The sequence below is a fragment of the Ailuropoda melanoleuca genome, chromosome X (genome assembly GCF_002007445.2).
Source record: "Ailuropoda melanoleuca isolate Jingjing chromosome X, ASM200744v2, whole genome shotgun sequence".
Lineage (NCBI taxonomy): Eukaryota > Metazoa > Chordata > Mammalia > Carnivora > Ursidae > Ailuropoda > Ailuropoda melanoleuca.
The window spans coordinates 96713385-96736873 of NC_048238.1; the positions used below are offsets into that span (position 1 = coordinate 96713385).

Here is a 23489-nt window from a genome sequence, read left to right on the forward strand (position 1 = left end):
TTGTCTATTTTTGCTTTTGTTGCCTGTGCCTCTGTTGTCCGAGCCAAGAGATCATCACACTGGTCATACCTTAGGGAGGTAAAGCTCTGTGGGGATTCTTTGAGGCTTTCAACAGGTTCAGAGTCCCCTTTATTCAGTTGGGTCTGAGCAAAGCTACTAACCTGAAAACAAACTTACATCTGAGCTGTCTCAAACCATTTGAGTTATGGCTGCAGATTCTAACCCTCTTCATCTGATCATGGGGAGGGAGGAGGCTGTCTAGTCCTTGAGGCCTTGAGCTGCCTGGGAAAATCCTTGGGAAAAGATAACATTTCACTTTGGTGACAAATTTGTTGATTTTACAGATAACATCCACATTTTGCCCTCGAGAAGGAGCACTCAACAAGGACATTGGTTTTTATGGTTTTCTCTAAACAGTCATTAGTACAAATTAATAAATCTTTTTGTTGGGGGAACATTGGGCTATATTTCATCTTTGCTCAGCTAACAGAGAAAAAAAAGGAATGCATTTCCTTGAGTTCAGGATATAAAGAACCAGAAACTTTGAAGTTATATGGAACTGGCACGTGCCCCTAAGTCATGCTAAAGACAGAGTGCATCAGTTTTGGCACGAAAGAGCACACGTGAGTAAATTCTTGCTCTCTCTGGCAGTGGAATTTAGAAACTTCTAGAACAAAGCTTATTCAACTCAAGACTGCATCAGAATCACCTGGAGGGCTGTTGAAACACAGACGACCAGGTCCCACCCCCAGAGTCTCTGTATCACCAGGTGTATGGTGGGGGCCCCAAATTTGCCTTTATAACCAGGTCGCAGTTATGGTGATGCTGGCACTGCTGGTCTAGGGACTACACTTTGAGAACCGGTTGTCTAAGAAGAAAGCCCTTGTGTTCCAGCTGCCTGGTTTTGATTAAAATCTTTCTTGAGATGTTCCCTACAGGGTCACTTCGACAGTTGTGGTCATCTAAGCAAGCTGGAAAATGCCTTTCTCCTACAATTCACACAAAAATAGGTGAAAGACTTGGCTGCTCTCAACCTGGATCACTTCAGCCTTGGAGAAAGTCAGCTCCATTCCCATCAGAAAGCCCTTTGGGGCCTGAGTTAGTGTTTCAACTCCTGTTAAGGCAAAAGACCCCGTGAATCCGGGCCCCGGATATGTGCTGTTCTAGAAAGGATCCAGAGGCCCAAGGGATTCCAGCTGTAGTGTGGGAAGGATGTGCAGGTTAGGACATGGAAATGCTGGCACTAGTTAGCTTTGGGTTCTGTCTGGGGAAGGAATGAAAGAGGGGCTAGAAAGTGAGCCTAGAAATAATCCTCCCAGCACTACTCCCTAGAGAGTAGAAGTGATGATGGAACTTCCTTTCTCCACGAACCAAAGTGGCACCATAGAGAGGTGGAGTGATGGGAGAGCTGGAGAGTGCAATGCAATATCCAAAATGTCTCCAGTGGTTATCTTTGGGGGGTGGGGTCGTAGGTGATATTTTTCTTTCTACTTCTCTGCATTTTCTAAGTTACAAAAACTTAACATGTATATATACTAATTAATAACAAAAATTCCTATTTTTCCCTTTTTAAAGAAATTAATGCATGGCATATATAATTAAGTACATAAAGTCCCCTAACCTTAAATATATAGCTTCATGATTGTGTGTGTGTATACCCATGTAACCAGAATCTAGGTCAAGACAGAAAACATTTCTAGTTCCCCCAAAAGTCTCCTTCATGCTCCCAGTCGTTATCCCCCAAGGGTAACCACTGAGTTATTGACCTCTATCATCACCAAGAAGTTTTGTCTATTCTTGAACTTCAGAGAAATGGAATCATATAGTACGTATTTTTTGTGTCTAGTCTCTTTAGCTCAATCTACTGCTGGTAAGATTTACTCAGGTTGTTGCCTGGAACAATAGTTCCTTCCATTTTATTGCTAACTGGAATTCCACTGTATAGAAACACCACAATTTCTTTATCCCTTCTCCTGTTGATGATCACTGAGGTTATTTCCAGGTTTGGGCTACTGTGGATACCTCCTCTCTTTCAAAAGTTAGGAAGTACCAGTGGGGATGATAGCTTCCTTAACAGTAACAGCATGCTTTTATTGAATGACTAGTTTGTGCTAGGTATTATGCTTAGCTGTAATCGTCCCAACAGCCCTGGGTGAGACCATGTCATTTTTCCTCTTTCACAGGGGAGGAAACTGACTCCGAGAGAAACAGATAGGGTTCTCTGGAGAGCAGATGCTGCAATAGCTAGAAGTGCAAATGGTTCAGTGGGAAAGAATACCTGTGAAAGAAAAGAGGAAGGAGCAGGATGGGGCAAGGGGTCTGTCAGATGCAGACCTGTCAAAGTCTACCAGCCCAAAGGAGAGCTCCGGAGCAAAGACTGCTTTCTAGAGGAATCTTCTGTGTGGCAGAAATGGGCCTTGGATCACCTCCTTGATCAGTCATTGGCTGGGGGCCACCCCAAGAGCGGGATGACCTTGGCGCCAAAGCTGACGCAGACCCAGAAGAAGCTAACAGCTGGAGGCTGTCAACTAACCACAGTATTCACAGCTGGGCGGCGGGTTCTTTCTCAACAGGGACTCTGAGCAGCGCATCTCCCTGTCCGCCACAGCAAGTAAATGCAGAATCAGGGATTCAAACCCAAGTCACCTGGAGCCACTCGGGCATGCTGCCTTCCCCAGGTCAAGAAACCTGTCAGTCAAGAGATAAAGAATCTCTTCACAGCATGAGCCATGGTCATCAGGTGCTAAGTAAGGTCAAAGCTAAGGGCAGGTCTGGTTCCCTTTCTGTCCTTGACAGTTTGCCTCAACTTTCAGGTGCCTACCATCGGTTGGAGTCTTGACAGCAAAAGTGGGAAGGACACGTCCAAGATAAATCCATTGCTGGGGTGCTGGGGTGCTGCCCAGAGTGTGAGGCTACATGTGAGGCAAGTAAGTCACAGGCAAGGGCATTTTCCTTTGAAAGAAAGAAAATGAAGGCAAGCTCTTCTTCTTTCTGAAAGTTTGGGCCCCAACTATGGCTTAAACTCAGAGCAAGCAATCTTAAGAGGGTGAACATTGGATGAAGGGCCCAGCTAAGGGGAAAGAGGCCTCAGTCAGAGGGAAAGACTTCTCTTAAACTCAGGGCAGCGTGCTCAGAAAGATGAATGGGATCTATATTGAAGTGTGACTTTCCAGAGAAAGGAAGGTTGGTTCTGGAAACACGTGTAACTTTCCAACATGATTTGCTTCCAGGTTGGAATCATTAGACCTAATTTCAGTGACTACTGTTGCCCTAGGCTGTGCCCTTTCTCTGCGCAGTGGAGGGATAAGAGGCCTCTGGGTGTGTTAGCCTGAGACATTGGGACTATTGTGGACCCTTCATATCTGACCATTCATTTCTGTCAGTTAAAAATGCCGTGGACCAGAAACAAACCCTCACATTTATGGTCAATTTACTTTCAACAAGGGTGCCAAGACAATCCAATGGGGAAAGAATAGTCCTTTAAATAAATGGTGCTGGGACAAGTGGATGTCCACACGCAAAAGAATGAAGCTGGACCTTTACCTTGTACCATATATAAAAATTAAATCGAAACATATCAAAGGTGTACATAGAAGATCTAAAACTATAAAATTCTTAGAAATAAACATGGGTATAAATCTTTCTGACCTTGGATTAGGCAATGGTTTCTTAGCTATGACACCAAAAGTACAAGCAACCAAAGGAAAAAATAGATAAATGGGACCACATCAAAATTAAGAGCTTCTGTGCTTCAAAGTACACAATCAAGAAAGGGAAGAGACCACCCACAGAATGGGAGAAAACTTTTTGCAAAATTATGTATCTGATAAGAGACTTGTATCTAGAAGATATTCAGAACACTTACAACTCCATCATAAAAACACAAATAACTAAAAAATGATCAAAGGATCTGAATAGACAGGACCCCAAAGAAGATATACAAATGGCCAATAAGCACATGAAACGATGCTCAGCTCCGCTAGTCACTGGGGAAATGCAATCAAACCACAGTGAGGTTCCACTTCACACCCACTAGGATGGCTAGAATAAAAGACAAGGAGCGAACTAAAAAGTATCAGTGGGGATATGGAAAAATTGGAACTGCCACACATTGTGGGATTCTAGCAGGACGGGGAGGATGTGCAGATACGCATGTAACCAGAATGTTATAATGCCACCCTGCAGTGTGGGAAGGATGTGCAGGTTAGGACATTGAAATGCTGGCACTAGTTAGCTTTGGGTTCTTTCTGGGGAACGAGTGAAAGAGGGGCTAGAAAGTGAGCCTAGATATAATCCTCCCAGCACTACTCCCTAGAGAGCGGAAGTGATGGTGGAATTTCCTTTCTCCATGAACCAAAGTGGCACCATAGAGAGGTGGAGTGATGGGAGAGCTGGGTAACCCTACACTGCGGGGTGGGATTATAACATTGTGCAGCCACTTTGAGAAAACCCTTCAGCAGGGGCACCTGGGGGGGCGCAGTTGGTTAAGCGGCCGACTCTTGGTTTCGGCTCAGGTTATGATCTCAGGGTTGTGAGATCGAGCCCCGCATCGGGTCTGCTTGATATTCTCTCTCGCTTTCTCTCTCCCCTTCTCCCTCCACCCTTCCCCCCTGTACTCTCCCTCACTCTCTCTCACAAAATAAATAAATAAATCTTTAAAAAAGAAAAAAAACAGTTTGGCAGTTCCTGAAAAAGTTAAACATAGAATTAGTTACCCTATGAGCCAGCAGTTTCATCCCTGAGGAATATACTCAAGAGAATTAAAAACACACATCCACACAAAAATTTGAACATGGATGTTCATAGCAGTGTTAATCACAACAGCCTAAGAATGGAAACCACCTAAATGTCCACCTCAACAAATGAATAGACCCACACAATGGAATACTGTTCAGCCATAAAAGGAATAGAGCACTGACATGTGTTACAACATGATGGACCTTGAAAACATTATGCTAAGTGAACAAGTATAGCTACAAAGGACCACATACTGTATGATTCCATCTATAGGAGACATCCAGAACATGCAAATCCACAAACAGGAAGTAGATTAGGGGTTGGGAAGAGCTGGAAGGGGAAAGAACCAGATTGCCTGCTAATGGCTACAGGGTTTCTTTTCGGAGTGATGACAATGTTCTAGAACGCTGGTGACGGTTGCACAACTCCGTGAATATAATATGGTAGGTGAATTATATCTCCCCAAAGCCGCTATAAAAAAAAAATCCTGTGGAGGCCTAATCACCTGGTACTCACACCCCTGGATTCTTCTAGCTGTCCTAGATGGGTGGTCAGTTTTATTCAATTCTAAATTCCTGGGGCTGCACAGTCAGAAGTTAGGAATTAAGGTTGGAGCTGCTTTTGTCTTTTGCTCCCAAGTAACATTTTTCTCAATGATGTTAGCACAGTGCAGCCTTTATTCCCAAGCAGCCCCTGTCAGAAGGCCAATTTGGACATATGTCCCTCGGATATTTTTTACCCTGAATGTAGTGCCTACTTCAGAGGCTATGCTCGGCATGGTTTCCTCCTTGAAGAGTCACATCTGGCTAGCTGAAGAAGCTGCAATGATACTCGTGTGTTACTGTGCCTATAGCAACTTAGATAAAGCTATAGTCAAACACACACACACCAAAATGGGGAAAGTAAAAGGACTGACAGTACTTAGCGTTGGCAAAGTTGTAGAGTAAATGGAGCTCTCGTACATCTGCTAATGGAAGTGGAAATTAGTAAAACCACTTTTGTGGTTTTTGTAACAGTTTGGCAGTACCTACTACAGTTAAACAGATGCATGTCCTATGACCCAGCAGTTTAACTCCTGCGTCTACACCAAACAGTAAGGCATAAGAAGGCATGTGCCGGAAGGGACACAGTACTCCTATTCATAACAGCTTCAAGCTAGAAACAACGCAGACGTCCATCAACTGGATAAAGGGTAAAATGTAACATAGCCATGCAATGGAACACTACTCAGCAAAAAGAAGCCAAACGCCGAGCACACTATGCAATTCTACGGTTTCGTGTATAGAAAATACAAAAGGAGGCAGAACCAATCTCTGGTGATGAAGGTCAGCAGGGTAGTTACCTTCCGGGGCAGGTGTTGACCAGAAGGGGCCATGAGGAAGCCTGCGATTTTCTGGAATCCTTCTAGATCTGGATCTGAGTGGTGTATAGAGATGCATACATGGGGCCACACGCATGTGACAATTCACAGAGCTGTACCGTGAGTTTGAATGCCTAACTGAAGGTAAATTGTAACTCAACTAGAAAAATAGAAAATATTAACTAAGGTGGCCAAACCGTGTTGTTATAGAAAGTGACAGCTGGAAGGGGCCATAGGGAGAAGGTCCAACCCCTTCTTTTACAGATGAGGAAACCAACAGTTTGCCATCTTCGAACACACATGACATGCCAGGAGCTGTTTTCAGTTAAGTGATTTAATGCTTGCACTAGCCCTATGAGGCAAGTGGCTATTGTTATTATACCCATTTTACAGACGCAGAACCTAAGGCCAGATAGCTATCAAGTGACGGGGCCAAGATGCCAGCCTAGGCATCTCCAACACCCACACCCACACCCATAGCCACTCTCCCCAGAGTTGAATGCTCAGACTCATGGTCCAGTGTTCTGGGTCCCTAGCATCATGCTCTGTTTTTTAATTTTTTTTATGGGGATAATCTATTTATTTCCTCAAAAGGTCCCCTGAGAGTCCTGGGAAGGACTAGTGGTAGGTCTAAATCCAGTCATAATGCCCGGCTCACACCCGTCTAAAGAAATTGCACATAGGTGAAGTCTTCACATGAAGGCTTCGAGGCTGAAGACAGAAAGTTCTAGAACTCAGAAAGATTTCCTCCTGGCTGCTCCAAATCCCTCGGTGGGATTGGGGCAGGATGGGCTAAGCATGAATCCTCCAAACAAAGCCCTCTCCCACCCTACCCGCTCCCCCAGGGAGCAAGTACATTGTTGTCCTTAACCAAAACCAAATAGCAGTCATGGTTACACTGGTGTCAATGAGGAAGGCAGGCCCAGTGGAAATGGGTCTGGTCTTGGGAAATGGCCTCCCAAGGTGGGACCCACGGCCTGGTTCTAGCTTTTGTGCAATGGGCTGGGCGGAGGGAGCTCACCTACAGAGGGGTCCGCTAGGCTTGGACATCTGTCCACAGGGTCAGCAGGGAGATGTGTGTTATGAGGGGCTGCCTCTACTTCTGACCCCTTCCCACTTTTTCAGGTTCTTTCCCATGGGCTTAGCGGTCACATGTGGTTCGGTTAAGTTCATCCAACATTTCTGGAGTGTCTACTCGGAGAATTCAGGGATGATTTTACACACCTTCCCTCCAAGAGTTCAGTTTCCAGTGGGGCAGATTCCAGGGAAAGACAGCTTGGGTTCAAATCCCCATCTCCGCACCCCCTACCTGTGGGACACTGGTCAAGTTCCTTAGCCTCTTGGGTTCCTAGTTTCCTCATCAATAAAGTCAAGCTATCGATAGCACTGTCGGGCTGTGGGGATGAAGTGTTAATACGTGTGAAGGATTTAGAACAGTGACTTAGGCATCCTAAGTCCAAGATAATTATTCCTATGTTCCGGTGATAAGGTGAGCATTTTGTGGGAGCACAGAGGAGAAGGCCAAACCCAGAGAGAGGGAATCAGAGAAGGCTTCCCAAAGGCGGTGACACCGAAGTGAGTCTTGAAGGGTGAACAGGACTTAGGATGGAGAGGCAGTGGGGAGAAAGTGTTGTGCACAGAGGGAAGAGCACGAACTGTAGCAGAGAGGCTGGGAACTGCTCAGCACTGGCGGGGTGCTGGGGTGCAGTCTGCTATTACTAGAGCTGGAGGCACAGAACAGCGGTATAGGAAGCTGAAGAGGCTGGTGGAATTGGCTTTGATGGCAGAGGGCCTTCAAAACCTGACTACTCTCCTTGAAGTCTCCCTTTCCTCCCTCTGAGCCAGGCCAGCCTGCTTTTGGCCATGGGGCTTGCCCTGGATCTCGATAGAACCTTGGCTGGGGTTCACAGGAGGCTGCAACGATCTCCAGGAAATGCCGAGGTGATGAGGATGGCCCTGCATACGGCTAATGTAACTGTCACTCCAGGCTCCCCCCCTTTACCCCCCGAAACACATTTTTGTCTCTGTCTCTGGAAAACATGTGTGCAAGCAAAGTTTGGCTGGGTGGCAGATGAAACTTTTTTTTGACAACAGAAAGCCATCAACAGTCCAGCTACATGGAGAGCCCCCAACCGGCCTCAGATGTTCATCTGAAAAGCAAGTCTGAAAAGCCCAAGTCCCCAGGGTGGTCCCGTTCTACCTGGGGACTGTCCTCGATGCATCTGTTTCCCACTGACCTTACAGCAGAGATCCAGCAGGCAAAGGGACCCTACTGCCTCATGCTTGAGGAATGCTCCCTCCCACCTCCATCCTCCTGGCTTCCAGAACTCAACAGCTCGCCTCTTATGGGCCAATGTTTGCAGAAAATGTTTGCAGACTTCATAGCATGCCACTTCCAGGAATAATTAGCAGTCAGGCAGCCAGTCTTTCACTCAGGTTTGGTGAACGAAAACCTCAAGAATGTGGAGCTGGGTGGGGGGTGGTGGAGGATGTTAGGGGTGTTTGCCTAAGTGAGGCTTGCCAGCCTGCCTAGCTGGCTGAGTTTGCTAGCCCCTGAATCCCAGTCTCTGAGCACACACCTAGCCCCCTGAGCGCACCCTTCCAGGAACCTACTCTGTCTGACCTCCACGGGACAGAGGGTCACCGGCTACTCTTTACTTTTGTCCCACAAAACCCCAAGTCACAGTGTAGTCGCCAGCCCTGCCATGTAAACAAGACAAGGAGATGCCCTAGCTCGTACCAAGAGCTAGTAGCCGTGGGCACCTTTTCCGATCCTGTCCCATTGCCCAACCGTCCCCCCCTCCCCCACCACTGTCACCTAACAGAGCCGCTGCTGGGTTCGAAGTTCACGGACCCATTCGAGTATCAACCACATGGTGAACAGTTGGGGATTTTTCTGAGAAGACTGTGATCTATGCTTCCTTGTTTCAAAAAAACAAAAAACAAACAAACCAACAAAAAAAAACAAGTAACCCCACGGGGTGAAACTCCTATTACACGTTGGTTTTTGTCAGGCCTCTGACTTTTGGCGAAGGCCCAGTTTCTCCCTGTGATAATCCAGTGTTATTAGTTTAATATACAGGCCCCTGAGTAAATTTTGCACAGGACTTCCTATCCTGCTGAATCGCAAACTATGACAGGGTATTTTAGGAAAAGAAAAGTGAACAGAAATCAACGTAAAGCCCTGTAACCTGGTCCAAAATAAATCAATTGCACAAACACAGAATGGGTGAAAACTGGCTTAATGGTTTAGTATGTAGGGAAAAAGGTGGGGGGAGGTGCTTAGGGGTTTCTGGTGAGTTGGCCCAATGTAAGTCAGCATGTGATATGGCCACTACACCGAAAAGAAAAGTGGTTGCATTCATAAAAGTCTACTCTTCAGAATAAAGGAGTTCTGCTCTGGCCCCATAGATCAAACAAAAATCTCCCAAGTCATTGGGTGGCATTTTGGCCACAGCAAACTGGTGGGTAAGGGGATTAGAGTGTTGAGCTGGGTGGAGAGAGTTGTTTACGTGCTCAGTAAACAGAAGTGAAAGACTGAATAAAAGAAAGGAAAAATCTTTTTCAGTTGGAGCCACTCAAGAGTGCCCACTCAGTTCTGGAAGTGACATCCCCGCCCCCGGAGGAGTGCAAGGAGAGGCCAGAGAGCCCCTGGACTGGGGACTGTAGGGGGGTTCACAGTCACTAGATGACCTTGAAGCACACCTCCCCACAAGTCCCGAGGGGACTAATAACATCCCCTGTGGGAGAAGCAGAGGCTGACCTGGTGCCTCTGGGCGATCCCAATACCCTAGCTGGCTGTGGGCTCAGAGACATATGAAGCATGAGTTCTCTCGTGTACTTACTCGCTCCCTCTCTCTTGCTCCCCCTTCCCTTCCATTTTGCTGTTAACGGGGTCTCAAGGGGCATCTGGGTGGCTCAGTGCGTGCAGCATCTGCCTTCGGCTCAGGTCATGATCTCAGGGTGGTGGGATCAAGCCCCGCATCAGGCTCTCTGCTCAGCGGGGAGTCTGCTTCTCCCTCTCCCTCTGTGCTCCCCCCCAAGTAAATAAATAAAATCTTATTTTAAAATGCAGTCTCAAGAGTGTTTTGCAGAAGCTGTACTAACGTCAGGCAACACTCTGTTCTCTTCCTCAATGGCCGACAATGATGGTATTGCTAATCTCACCAGCTGCTTGGAGGTACCTCTCCCTAGGAAGAAAATACCTTTAATAAATACCAGCCTTTAGAAAGTCATGATTCTGATGAAACAGAGCAAGGGACTCTTTCAGAAGTCACGAGCGTTACCCGCAAAGGGGGCTTCTTTGAAAAAAAACCCAATTCACAAAATACTAGTGAATAGCAACTATGCCCCCCACCCCGGGCCCTGTAGCAGGAGACTGGCTGGCAGTGAGGAGCGGGGTCAGGCTCCAGGTCTCCGAGACGAGACCAGAGCGGCTCAGCCCTCTCCAACGACTGCCCTGCCGGCTTATGTGCACACCTGTCATCTCAGAGGCTCCTTCAGCCCTGCTGCTCAAGGGAAACTCAAGACTTACTGGGGGCCATGGGGAGGCTCAAATTCCTTATGTAAGTCATGAGAAGATGGATCTTTCCTCCTCTGTAACTGTTTAAGCCAAAATGNGAGGGAGGGAGGGAAGGAAGGGAAGGGAGCGAAGGGAGGAAGGAAGGGAAGGGAGGAAGGAAGAGAAGGAAGGGAAGGGAGGAAGGGAGGAAGGAAGGGAAGGGAAGAAGGAAGAGAAGGAAAGGAAGGGAGGAAGGGAGGAAGGAAGGGGGAAGGAAAAGATATAGCTGAGTGGATTTATGACAGGATGTGAGAAAGGAAATGTCCCATTATTCCGCGGTCATTTCCTTTCCACCTAGAAACTCTATCACGTGAAAGCCTCCTCATAGTCCTAAAAATTAAGTTCTACAGAGAGATTCAGTTGGCCAAATGATCTCAAGTGAGAAATGGCAGAGGAAGCAGAGCCCACCGCGGTCCCCAAGCCCTCTGGTGAAGGAGGCTGTTCCAGACTGCCACCTTGCTAGCAGAGATGGCTTCATCGACAGCGAGTGTCAAACACCAGACAGATCTGTGGTCGGCGAGGCTCACACAGCCTTTTGATCTCCATCTGTAGAGGGAGGAATTGGGCTCGCCTTGTTCCGATATAACTTAATCTCAGCTTGAAGGCCTAAAGAGCTTCTCACGATGTGACCTAGGTACTGCTGGCCAATCCCCAAATGTTCTTCCTTGTCTTTACTCTTCCGTTAATGAGAAAAAATGTGACTGTAATCTAGTGCAGAGCTGGGCAGCATTGTTCACACAGTTTCTATCTATGCTGGAGATGAAAGGGAAAATGTTCAACAGATGGGTATTTCTAAAGGCTACCATCCTTTGCTGTTTTTGAAGCTACACATCTGTTGGATATGATTACAACAATCCCCTACGGGGTGAAACACAAGAAGCTTGCCTCGGACACCAAAATCGTGGCCCAGCAGCCCACTTGGAAGTCATCGAGGATATGGCCTTTTTGCGATATTTCATAAGTTTAATGGATATGGGAAGACACTGGGGCTGTCCAAAGGGATCTGATATCATGGATCTTCCCTGGAAATTCTAGCTTCAGGATGACACGTGGAAAAAGATTCTAAGCACTAAATCCGAAATCGCATGTGCACAGCCTCACACCTCAACGTCCCTTGGGAAGCTTAAAAAGGACTCGTGGAGACACCCTCCATCTTTGCACAGCCCAGAGAACCTCCATCCCGGAGGCCCCTCAGGAGAGAAATGGGTAGGGCTGGGGTGGAAGGGCGGGAGGAGTTCCTGAGTCTTCGGTAGATCCAAACAAGGAAAGCTCACACATGCAATAAAAGAAGGCCCAAGACAAAATCAGCTTGGTTTCTAGAATATTCTTCCCCTAACCTCAGTCGCAAGCACCATAACCCCTAAGTTTCTGTGGTGCCCTGAAATGAGTAATTGAGACTTGTAAAAAAAACAAGCATCACCGGCCTCTCAAACAGGGGGTGACTGGGTTCTCCCCTTGCCTACAGGCTCTGTTAATTTCAGGTCCACATGGCCCCAGGCGGACCACACTAAGGGCTTTGGCACTTCCACGTGGTGGAAGAAACTATTTTGGTGCATCCAAGGAAAACTCGAAATTGGTTTTTTTCCCCTCACTGGTTTCTCATTCCTTCCTCTTCCTGTCTCTATAGCTGGCGATACAGATTAGATCATACAGATTAGACCCACTCTTTCGGCAGGACGGGGAAAAGAGAACGTGGGAAAAGCTCTGCTCCCATAAAAAAAAAAAAAGATCCACAGGATGGGAGTTTGGGGAGGTTTAGTAAGGGGAAAAAAGGAACAAGGAAACACCTACTCTTTGGTTTCCTCAGTTCTTAGCAGAGGGTCTTTGGACATATCATGGAACCACACAGATCTCAGCTGTCCAACCCATGGTATGTGGAGTGACATCCATTCATCTGAGGCAGGGAAGGTGAATCACTTGAGATCACAGCCAGCTCTGCCATCTTGGGCCAGCAGGCTTGGTTCTCGGCCCATACTCAGCCTCTGTCTCTGAACTCTGCTCATGGCTGAGCCGATTTATCACCAAGAAGAACAAGTAAGCTGTCCTATCTCGACAGAGTCCACAGCCACCACTACTGCCTGGCCCCTTCCTCCTTGACGATGCTGCAATTTGAGAAAAAGGCAAGTCCAAGACAAAAACTGGTGAGGCTTGCTTGTCTCCCCATCGGCTTCTCCAAATATTTCCTCTCACTGTGGCCTAGAGAGAAAGGAAAGTGGCCTTTTCTCCCTCCCCTGCTGCTTCGGTCCCCAGAGGATGAAGCACAGTCAGAACTGACAGCCTGGCCGGCCAATGCAGAAAATCTGAGCTCACAAGATTCCTTTCGGAGCAGAGACGGATAGCCTGAATTCCCAGATGGACAAGGTCACCACATCATTGCTCAACCCTCTGTTGTTCAGAGCGAGGCAGCCTAGCCTCTCTGTCTCCCCCAAAGGTAGAATGCAGGCTAGCGGAGGCAGGAGCAAAAGGGGAGGCCGAAACAAAGGAGCCTTTCTTTAGCAGAGTGACCTTCCATAAGTCACTTAACCCTTCCATGCCCCTTGCTGCCATGGGACTCGAGTCATAATTTATTGGCTACAAACGTTTCAGTTGCTCACTGAAAAGTAATGGAAAAAGGGTGAACTCGTAGAGTTATTCTACTATGGAAACTTTGTCCATTCAAAGGCAGGTTACAGAGTGGCCTTTATTTTAATTGAAAAGCATCTGGAAATTGAAAAGCCTGTTTGGCCCAGGGCCTCCCTGCAGAGTAATTGATGCATGTCATCTGGCCGGGCCATCCTCTGCTCCCTCAGCGGGGACTTGGGGGCGGGGGGAAAGTGGGGACAGCCTAGGCCTGGTGCACTTTTGGTGCCTGGAGCAGATAAGCCCAAGGGTACATACTACCCCCGCCACGTGCCGTGCGTGTCATCTCGGCCAAGTCCACGCCCCGCTGATCCAGGCTTTGGCGGCTTTGGTGCCTTTGGCTTTGCTAACTGCATCCTGACCAAAGGGGATCTCTGACTTTAAGCTTGTATTCCCGGAGAGATGGTTAGAGAACCCAGTGCCAGGGTGCGTTCCTGCATTCCCTGACAACAAGCACTGATAGCGAAAACATGTCTAGATAACATCTTGTGACTGGGTTTTTATAAGAAGCATGCTCCTGGGCCCTGCTCCTTGCAGAACACAGAATGACTGGACAGAATGGAACGCTCTTTAGATGGGGAGACACAAAACCTGGCTCATCCCTGCCTGTGGCTTTAAAGAGGCTCATTCTCTGGTCTGGGCCTCGGTGTCCTCCTCGGAGAAAATGTATCTGCGGGTCCCGGATGGAGCTGTTCAGAGAATCTACTGTGCAGGGGCAGCAAGTACGGACGCCCTGGGTTTGAATTCTGACTCTACTTCTTCCTACCTGGGTGACCTTGGGCAAATTACTAACCTCTCTGGGTGCCTCAGCTCCCCCATCAGTAAAATGAGGATATTAAAATTATACTGGGAGGGTCAGATGAGTTAATATTGCTAAAGTACTGAGAACAGTAGTAAGGGCAACAGTAAGCGTTTGTCACATAAATAAACTTGTTCAAAATGAAGATTTCCGGACCCCACCCTGAGAGATTTTGATTGAGTGGGTCTGGAAGGGGCCTTGGCAATATGAGTTTTTTAAAGGCCCTCTGGGTGATTCTGAAGCCCAGACACTAGATGGTCCCTAATATTAACAGAGGGACCATCTTGTGCCGGGCATTGTGCTAGGTGTTGGGGATACACCAGTGAACAAGTCAGATGTGAGCCCTGTCTCCAGAAACTCACCTTCTAGCAGAGAGAGACATTGTAAACAAGAAACCATATAAAAACAGAATTCATTAAATACCTAATATAATTTCAGGGAGTAATAAATGCTCTGAGGGAAACAAAAGAAAACTGGGTGACTGTTGGGGTCCTACTTTAATGAAGGTAATCAGGGAGGCCTCTTAGAGGAGGTGATAGTAGCTGAGAACACCTATATTACTCTCTAGAGGAAGAGCTAGTACAAAGGCCCTGAGGTAGGGAGAAGCTGAAAGGGTTCAAGAAACAGAAAGAAGACCAGAGTAGTCGGAATGTGGCAAGTGAGGGTAGAAAATGAGGTTGGAAGGGTAAGGGGAAGCCGGATAAGGGGACCACGGTAGAGTGTGTGGATTTTAAGTGCACTGGAAAACCATTGAGTATTTAAGCCAGGGTGGTGGTGGGGGGGTGTTCTGATTCCTGCTTTTAAAAGATAGATTTGGCTCCTGTGTTGGAGCTAGACTAGGGAGGCAAGGTTCGATGTGCGGAGACCAGGTAGGATGCTGTGGTGGTGGGCCAGGCAAGAGATGGCCGTGGCTTGGACAAGGATGGTAGTGCTGTGGGTACTGAGAAGTGGTCAGCCCCTGGAAATGTTTTGAGCATGAAGCCAATGGGATCTGCCAATGGAACAGATGTGAGGGAGAGGGAGAGAGGGAAATCCAGAATACTTCCGAAGCTTTTGGCCTGAGCAACTGGATGGCAACGCCCTCTCTCCCTTTCCACTGGCTGGAGTCCCCACCTGTCCCTATGTGCACACTCTGCTGCCACACTTCACTCTCCACACGGCAGCCAGGCTGACCTTCTCGAAACGCTTATCAGGCCGGGTTACCCCTCTGATCTCTAGACCTCAGTCCAATGGTTTCCCATCACACCATGGAGAGGCCCGCAATTTCCTGGGTGCTCTGGTTCCTACTAGCCTCTCTAAACATTTCCAGCCACGCTTCTGGTCACTCCCTATGCAACAGTCCCCCTAGCCTCTTTCTCAAACATGCCAAGAAGGGGCGTTTCTAAAGGCCTTTGCGCTAGCTGTTCCCTCTGCTTCTAGCACCTCCCCCCAGACCTTTCCATGCCTTTATTATGCAACTGCCTACAATCTAGTATCATTCCCATGAGATCAGGGACATTGTTCTCCACAGTGTCCCGGTGCCTGGGGCACCCCTGGTGCATTGCACGCATGGTGGGTTGAATGAGAACAGTGGCACCCTATAAAGTAGATGTCTATACCCTAACCTCAGGAACGTGTGGATGCGATATTCTTTGGAAAAAGGGTCTTTGCAGATGCAGTGAAGTTAAAGATCTTGAGACAAGAGCATCCTGGATTATATGGGTGGGTTTGAAATCCAGTGACAAGTGTCCTTACAAGAGACACACAGAGGGGAGACAGGGAGAAGAGGAGGCCGTGTGAAGACAGAGGCAGACGCTGGAGGGATGCAGCCCACAAGCCAAGGAAGGCCTGGAGCCACTGGAAGCCGGAAGAGGCAAGGAAGGATTCTCTCCCAGAGCCTTTGGGGAGAGTGTGGTCCTGCTGCCACCTTGATTTAGGACTCTGGCCTCTAGAACTGCAGAAAATACACTGCTGTTGCTCTAAGCCTTACTGAGTTTGTGGAAATTTCTTACAGCAGCCACAAGAAACTCATGCAGTAGGGGTGCAATTCTGTATAACGTGGGAATGAATAAATGAATATGGGCAAGAATGAAATACTGAATTTTCTAGGACAGCCCCAATTTCAAACATCTATCACCCCGAATCCCTAGAAGCACATACATGGGTACTTTTGCGTCCCAATATTTTGATCTGGAATTTTTTTTTAACCCTGACAGAGCACCCACTAAGCACCAGGCACTAGTCTAAGTGCATCACGTAATTGAATCGGCACGATGACCCTATGAGGTAGCACCACTCTCATTCCCTTTCACAGGTAAGGAAACTAGGGCTCAGAGGTTGAGTAACTTGGCTAAGGTCACACAGCCAGCAAATGATCAAGCTGAAATAAAGACCCAGGTCTGCCTGATGCCAGAGTGTACCATCTTAGCTACTCTGTCACCTGGCTTGTCACATCACATTCCAATATGCCTTGGAGCTGTCGAACAGGGGGGAGAGAAAAGGAGAAACAAGTCTCACCTCAAAGGTTAGCCATTTCCTGGTCTCTGGCAGGGCTTCTGTATGAGCCAGTATTCTAAAAAGGGAAAATGCCTTCCCCTACGCCTACATCACTTGTTTGTGGCCTCTTGAGAAAATGATGCAGTTCAAGGCTTGGAATATCTATTCTATATGTGGGGCATGGGCTGTAATTCTAGACTTTTCATTTGGATGCCTTAATTAAGGCCAATAGCCAAGTGTCTGGCACTGCACTTTTAATTAGAACAGGGCACAGACATGGTGATGTGAAAGGCCATTTGAGAAGTCACTGGACCTTTGGTCACGGCTATTTCTTCCCTTCTTGAAGTCAGGAGGAATCAAGCCTAATAGATAGAAAAGTGCAAAGGATTCCAGTGGCCAGAGGTCAAGTCCTTCATTGTACAGGTGAACGTACTGAGTTTCAAGGGCCTAAGACTTGCCCAGAGTCATAAGAGCAGGCTGGGGAAAGAATTGCAATCAGTCTCCTGTGATCAGGCCAGAAAAATTCTGCATGTCAAGGGGTCACTTCCTCTTCGCAGGGCCTAAAACTCTATTAGCCACGCGTTGTTTCCACAGGCTCCCTGGGAAACTGGAAATTATTCTACCTTGAAGGAAGCTACCGGTGTGATGAGAATCAAATGAGTGGTAACTGCTCTGGTTGTTAAGAGGAGGACATCCTCTTGGGAAGATGTCAGTGAGGAAATGAGGCTGCCTTAAAGGATAATAGGAGAGAAGGGAGATGCTGCTCCACAGGGGATAGATTGAGCTAAAGGACAGACGTAGAGCGGTAATATACACACAGTCTCAACATGCACACACACACGTGCACACATTTATTAATTCAATATTTATAAAGCTCCTAGTCTGTGCCAGGCTCCAGAGATATATCCACTTAGGAGTCTCTCTGCACAGGACCACAGAGTTAAAAGAAGGTGAGCGTTTAACCCACTGCATTTATTTATTTATATTTAACTTCAATTCATCAACATATAAAGTATCACCAGTTTCAGAGGAAGAGATCAGTGATTCATCAGTGGCACACAACATCCAGCGCTCATGACGTCAAGTGCCCTCCTTAATAAACCCATTGCACTGAACCCACTGGGGGCAGAGGACTAGATGAAATGGCCTTATGAAGTCAAAAACAAATAAAAATAAAAGAAAGCAAATGCAATGAAATGACCATAATGAGAATGGGAATGAAGAAGGCAAAGATGAAATAATATGACAATGAATGGAGGCCCACGAATGCAGAGATGTTTCGTTCCCCGACGACCCCCGTGTGCCAAGCACAGTACTTAGGACACAGCAGGAAGTCATAACAGCATTTGCCAAGAAATGAAAGAACATAACAACAACAGCAATAACATCATCACGGTTAGAACTAGGTGGCTCACCAAAAGGTCATGGAGGAAGGACTCCAATCCCAGTTTTGGGCTTAGTTCCTTCTCCTTTTGGGTTATTAATTTCTGAAGGTGTGCAAAAGGGTGTTTTTTTTCCCTCGGATTTTTATTCCAAAAATATTACATAAATGACGTTGTGTCCTTACCATTGCATTGTATCAGGAGGCACATTAGGCAAGTTTGATCGATTGTGGATGTTAGGTTTGTAATTTCAAAGGGGAAGAGATAGTTTAACAATGGAGAAATCAGGCAGACAGCAACACAAACAAGAAACCAAATGAACACACCCTAGCGTTTCAGCACATATCGATGACCATTGCCTGAATCCATTAGTAAGATGACGGTTGCAAAATGGTGATCTGCTAATTCTGTGATTTCTTCTGTATTTGTTGGCATTCTTCTGGGCAAAGTGATTTTTAAGGTCCTTTCTGACTCAGGTGTTCTGTGCTTCTATCATTAAACCTGATTTCACTTATCTGGTAGCAGGGATGTTGGAGAGGCAGTCCATTGACTAATGAAGCTCTTCATAGAACAGCTGGATGGGGCACAGAGCCCAGGCTGCTGAGCCAATAAGGGAGGCAAGCAAGCTCAGATGCATTCTGAGGGGCTCAAGGAGGAAGGAAGAACCATTTGGTCAAATGGCTCCTCTTGTCTTGATCAGAGTTACTGAAGCCTGGCCTTACCACAGGTGACTCAAGTGCTTCCCTGTTCGCTCCTGACTCCTGGATGCAAGCTACTCAGATGGCCCAAAAGAAGTGTGATATATATCCCTTTAAAGCCAAACTCAGACAGTAAGTGAAGATAAAGTAAAAGGGCATATGAACTCTTCAGCTGTGACAACAAGATGTCATTTTCATCCTTGTTCAGTTCACAAGTGGTAGAGAAAAGCCCAGGAAATATGTCCAGTATTATTTTGTGTGTGATTTACTTGTTCAGTTTCTATGCTTTCTTCTTCTTTTCCTGCATTCCTAGAATTTTCCATGACATCCTAGTATACTAAGAAAAATCAAGGGGTATGTTAACTTCAAAGTTTTCATTCTTCTGATTGAAGCTGAAAATTGATTTTGGGGTGTGGGTTCAGCACTAAAATGGGATTTGGCTTAGTTCAGTAGGCCCTGAAATCATCCCAGAACTTCCATGGTCATTTCTCACACCATCTGCAGAGATCCTAGAGATGTCAGCTACAGCACACTTTCCCCATCATTGTGGACCTACCCACTCTCCCTGCCATCGTAAACAGCAAAAATGGGGAGGTTAGTTTCACAAGTTGGTTCAAATGGACCTACTCAGAGGAGTCTAGAATCTAGGTTCCTTTTCTAGAAGAGTTTCTAATCTGTTCTCATCACACGATGGCACAAAGATCTGAGTGTCGCAAATCTTTTCCACCAAGGATTGCCAGAGGTTTGCAAACAGTGGCCTTGTATCATTTATCTTTCTCTGCTTCCCATCACAGACTAATTCAGCCCAGATTAAAAACAGATGATAGGGCTGGCTTTTGGCGAAGTCAAGGATAGGGTTCTTCCAGAGTCCTGTCCATAACACTGAGCCCAAACATAGAGTGCCTATATGACTTGTAAAGTTTTGAAAACCACGTATGGTAGCTATTGTGGCAAGAGGCTTGGAAGGATGCTTATTCTCCCAAGAAGGGCCTCCTGCTTCTGGAGCTGCCACAAGTCAACTTTGTGCCCTCTTGGGGCCCACATCAGTCTGTGTGGGTACCATGTTTAGGGCCTGAAAATTGAGTTAGTTATCTGCAATAATGTTGGCCTAGAGCTGAAGAGAAAGCTAATTTGGCATGCCCATTATGAGCAAGGTGGCAGAAGCCCCTTGTGCATTGCCTGTCTGGACTGCCTTGGTTGAAATGCCCAGTCAGAAAGAGAAACAGCGACCTTTTGCCATCATGCTGAGAAGCTGGCCACATCAAATGATGGACTAGAATTAGACTTGGACTAGAATTGGGCAGAGGGGTGGAATGGGAGAAAAGGACAAAAATGGGACTTCTATACAACACATAAGACATTGGGTCCATTTACCGAGGCTTATCAATAGCGTAAAGTGAGTTCCAAGGGAAAGGAGCCCACCTGGTGCTAAGAACTTTCCCCTATCACCCTCAACAGAAGAAGGATCCCATTTTGCATACTTCAGCCTGATCCCTAACTACATGAAAGCAAATGAATGTCCCTCCAAAACTTCTCATGGGAACTCAGAATTTGGCATCATTTAGGAACTAAGAGTCCTCGGGATTAAATTTCATTACCTCCTCAATAGCCAGAATATTATCCAATGCCCTGCCATTAACAAAAGACACTGTAATTGGTCTCTGCTTTGATCTAGTGTCTTCTCACTTATACTCTTGCTGCCAACAAACTGAAAACCTCAGTATTTTTCTCACTTAATTTCTAGGGAGACAAGTTTTATGTCCTAGCTACTTGCTATTGCCCTACTGAGTATATTTTTTCTTGCTAGGCCACTTCATACAAAGGTCATCCACCAGCTGATAGATTAACTGTCCTTGGGTCAGGTGCCCACCCATGACCTAAGAAGTCACCACTCTGTTTTCAAAGAATATTCTAGGGCCATTTTCTTCAGCAAGGGACTGTGGACCATGTAGTTTCCCTTAGAAGGAAATGGTGGAGAGGCAAACTCTAACCGGCATGTCTGGTCTAAGATTTCTGACAGCATAATGGCTGGGGAGGAGAGATCATTAAGGCCCTGCCGGACACCCCTTGCATCAGAATGTGAGATGGTCACCTATTGCTTTGCCTAAAGCCGGTCCAAGTCATATTCCTCAAATCCTACAGAGTCGACGCAGGGCCCTTCCTGACATGGACCGTGTAGGAGAAAGTTTCACCAGAGCTTTTCTATTGATGGCAGAATGTGTGGTGGAGATTAAATGGCTTTTTGTATCTTGGAAGGCTGTCTAGCCCCTCCAGAGGGCCTCAGCAGAGCAGCTGCCATTCTCTACAGAGGAGTAACTTTGGCCCTGCTGAGTGAGTGGACACATGTCATGTGCCCTTCCTGAGGAACATGCTCCGACTTGTGTCCCCTGCTATATCTGGGCTATTGAAAGTAGCCCCAGCAGAAACTAAACACCTGCAGCCTTGAGTGGTAACCCCAGAGTGTTACTTGTACTGGGCCTAGCACTAGACACAGGAATCTCTTCTCAAATTCCTCACCCCCGTGCCACCATCCTTTCTCTTCAGTTAGTTCCAAAAATAGTGCCCATGTGGGGCCACAGGCTGGTGGAAAAGGGGAGGAGAAGCACGGAAATATATGGAATATGGCAGGCTGGATGAAGTGGAATCTTTCCCTTTTTTGGTCAGGACTGGAAAATACTGATTATTTCATGTGAATGGGAAAAACTGGAGTCTAGCACCTGGTAGAAGAACAGGTAAGGTCCTCTGAGAGGAACTCAAACTTGAGCTTAAAAACCAATTTTCCAAAACACGGGGCTCACTAGGCCGTTTCAAGTTAGGGGAGTCTGTACACATCCCCTTCAACAAGGGAAATTCAACATGTTGTACATTTGGTCCTTTGGGGGAGCGGGAGGTAGACGACAGCAGCTCTCTTGCACTTGAAAAGCTTGTGTCCCTTATCAGGGCTTGTAGCTGATATTTTTCCCTGCCTGGTAGCTAAGGAGTCATTTTGAGACAGACATCTGTTCAGCAATCTGAAAGCCCCAGACAGAAGACGGAGACATTCATTTTCCTTTACTCATAGTGCAGAGGCCAGGGAGGACTGATTTTGTGGCAGTGTTCCATCCTGGCTTGGATCGCAGCTGATCTGGGAAGAACAATCCAGGATGACACTCAGGCACTATCCAAACGGCCTTGGATTACCAAGTGAGTCTCAAAAGCCAGCTAGGAGAAAACTTTGGAACCTGAAATGGATGTAGGCCAAGAGGTCCTTAATCGGAGGTCTGCTGTTGATGAGGTTACAATGCGGTGGAGTGGAAGAATGCTCAGCCAGGAGTCAGGACATCTGGGTTCTAGCCCACAACTAACTCACTGCATGACCTTGAGCAAATCCGTCTCCTTCTCTGAGCCTCTCTGTCCCACATCTGTGCAACTAAGGGTAGAATTAGATGAGTTAGGAGTTCCTTTCCGGCCCTGTCTTTCTATGGTTTGAAGATAGGAAAGTTGGTGGTCAAGCGTATCTCCTGCAAGGTATAATGCCAAACTCAGGATATACCAAGGTGGGCAAAATTGCCGGTTTAACTTTTTATTGAAAAGTAAATAAACAAAGAAAAATGTCTTTCTCTGGCTAAACAGCTCCTTTCATCTCAACCGGCCATCTTTTTGGGCACAGGGAGGACTAGGTGAGAGAGTGTGACGTATTCAGGATGAGCCCTGTCTGGTGCTGAACAAATTGCCTTGAAACCCAGCCCTACTCAAGGTGGGTCAGCAGTGGTCAGCTTCCCCAAGGTAGGCCAGCACTTTCATTATTACTACAATTTTTTAAAAACCCTCCTTCAGCCTCCTGCAAATCATAGGCAGAAGACAAAGGATCTTGGTCTGAGCTCTGCATTGGTCCACCATATGGACAGCCATGTGCTCAGGGCCAGTGCTGACCCTTCATGAATTTGGAAAGGAGCTAGGCTTCTCTTGGCTGCCCCCTTCCCGAGCCCCAGCTGCAGTCTGGCCCTTGCCCCTTTCCTTCTTCAGTATGACCAAGAATCATGGTGCTTAGCCTTTACCTTGGAAACCAATGGGATGAATTTATCCCAATAAGGAATTGGGCAGTAATTCAAGAAGAAATGATAGTCTACTCTTTCAGAGGACTTGGAGGCTAACAGGGGATAAGTGCAAATCATAAAGCTTTCCCAGTGACCCTCTGATTTTATGCCACTCTTAAGAGTGACGTATCACATCCAAATGGCCAACAGACACATGAAAAAGTGCTCAACATCACTCGACATCAAGGAAATACAAATCAAAACCACAATAGATGCCACCTCACACAATCAGAATGGCTAAAATTAACTAGTCAGGAAACAACAGATGTTGCAGAGGATGTGGAGAAAGGGGAACCGTCCTACACTGTTGGTGGGAATGCAAGCTGGTGCAGCCACTCTGGAAAACAGTATGGAGGTTCCCCAAAAATTGAAAATAGAGCTACCCTATGACCCAGGAATTGCACTACTGGGTATTTACCCTGAAGATACAAATAGAGTGATCTGAAGGGGCACCTGCACCCCAATGTTTATAGCAGTAATGTCCACAATAGCCAAACTATGGAAAGAGCCTAAATGTTCATTGACATATGAATGGATAATGAAGATGTGGTATGTATATATACAATGGAATATTATGCAGCCATCAAAAATGAAATATTGCCATTTGCAATGACGTGGCTAGAACTAGATGGTATTATGCTAAGCAAAATAAGTCAATCAGAGAAAGACAATTATCATACGATCTCACTGATTTGTGGAATTTAAGAAACAAGGCAGAGGATCATAGGGGAAGAGAAGAAAAAATGAAACAAGATGAAACCAGAGAGGGATGACGAACCATA

General features: G+C 46.7%; 1 protein-coding gene across 2 annotated transcripts in view; it reads right to left on the bottom strand.

Moving 5' to 3' along the window:
• FAM122B (family with sequence similarity 122B) overlaps positions 1-23489 on the bottom strand; it is a 206817-nt gene that overhangs the window by 79947 nt on the left and 103381 nt on the right. The window lies entirely within an intron of this gene.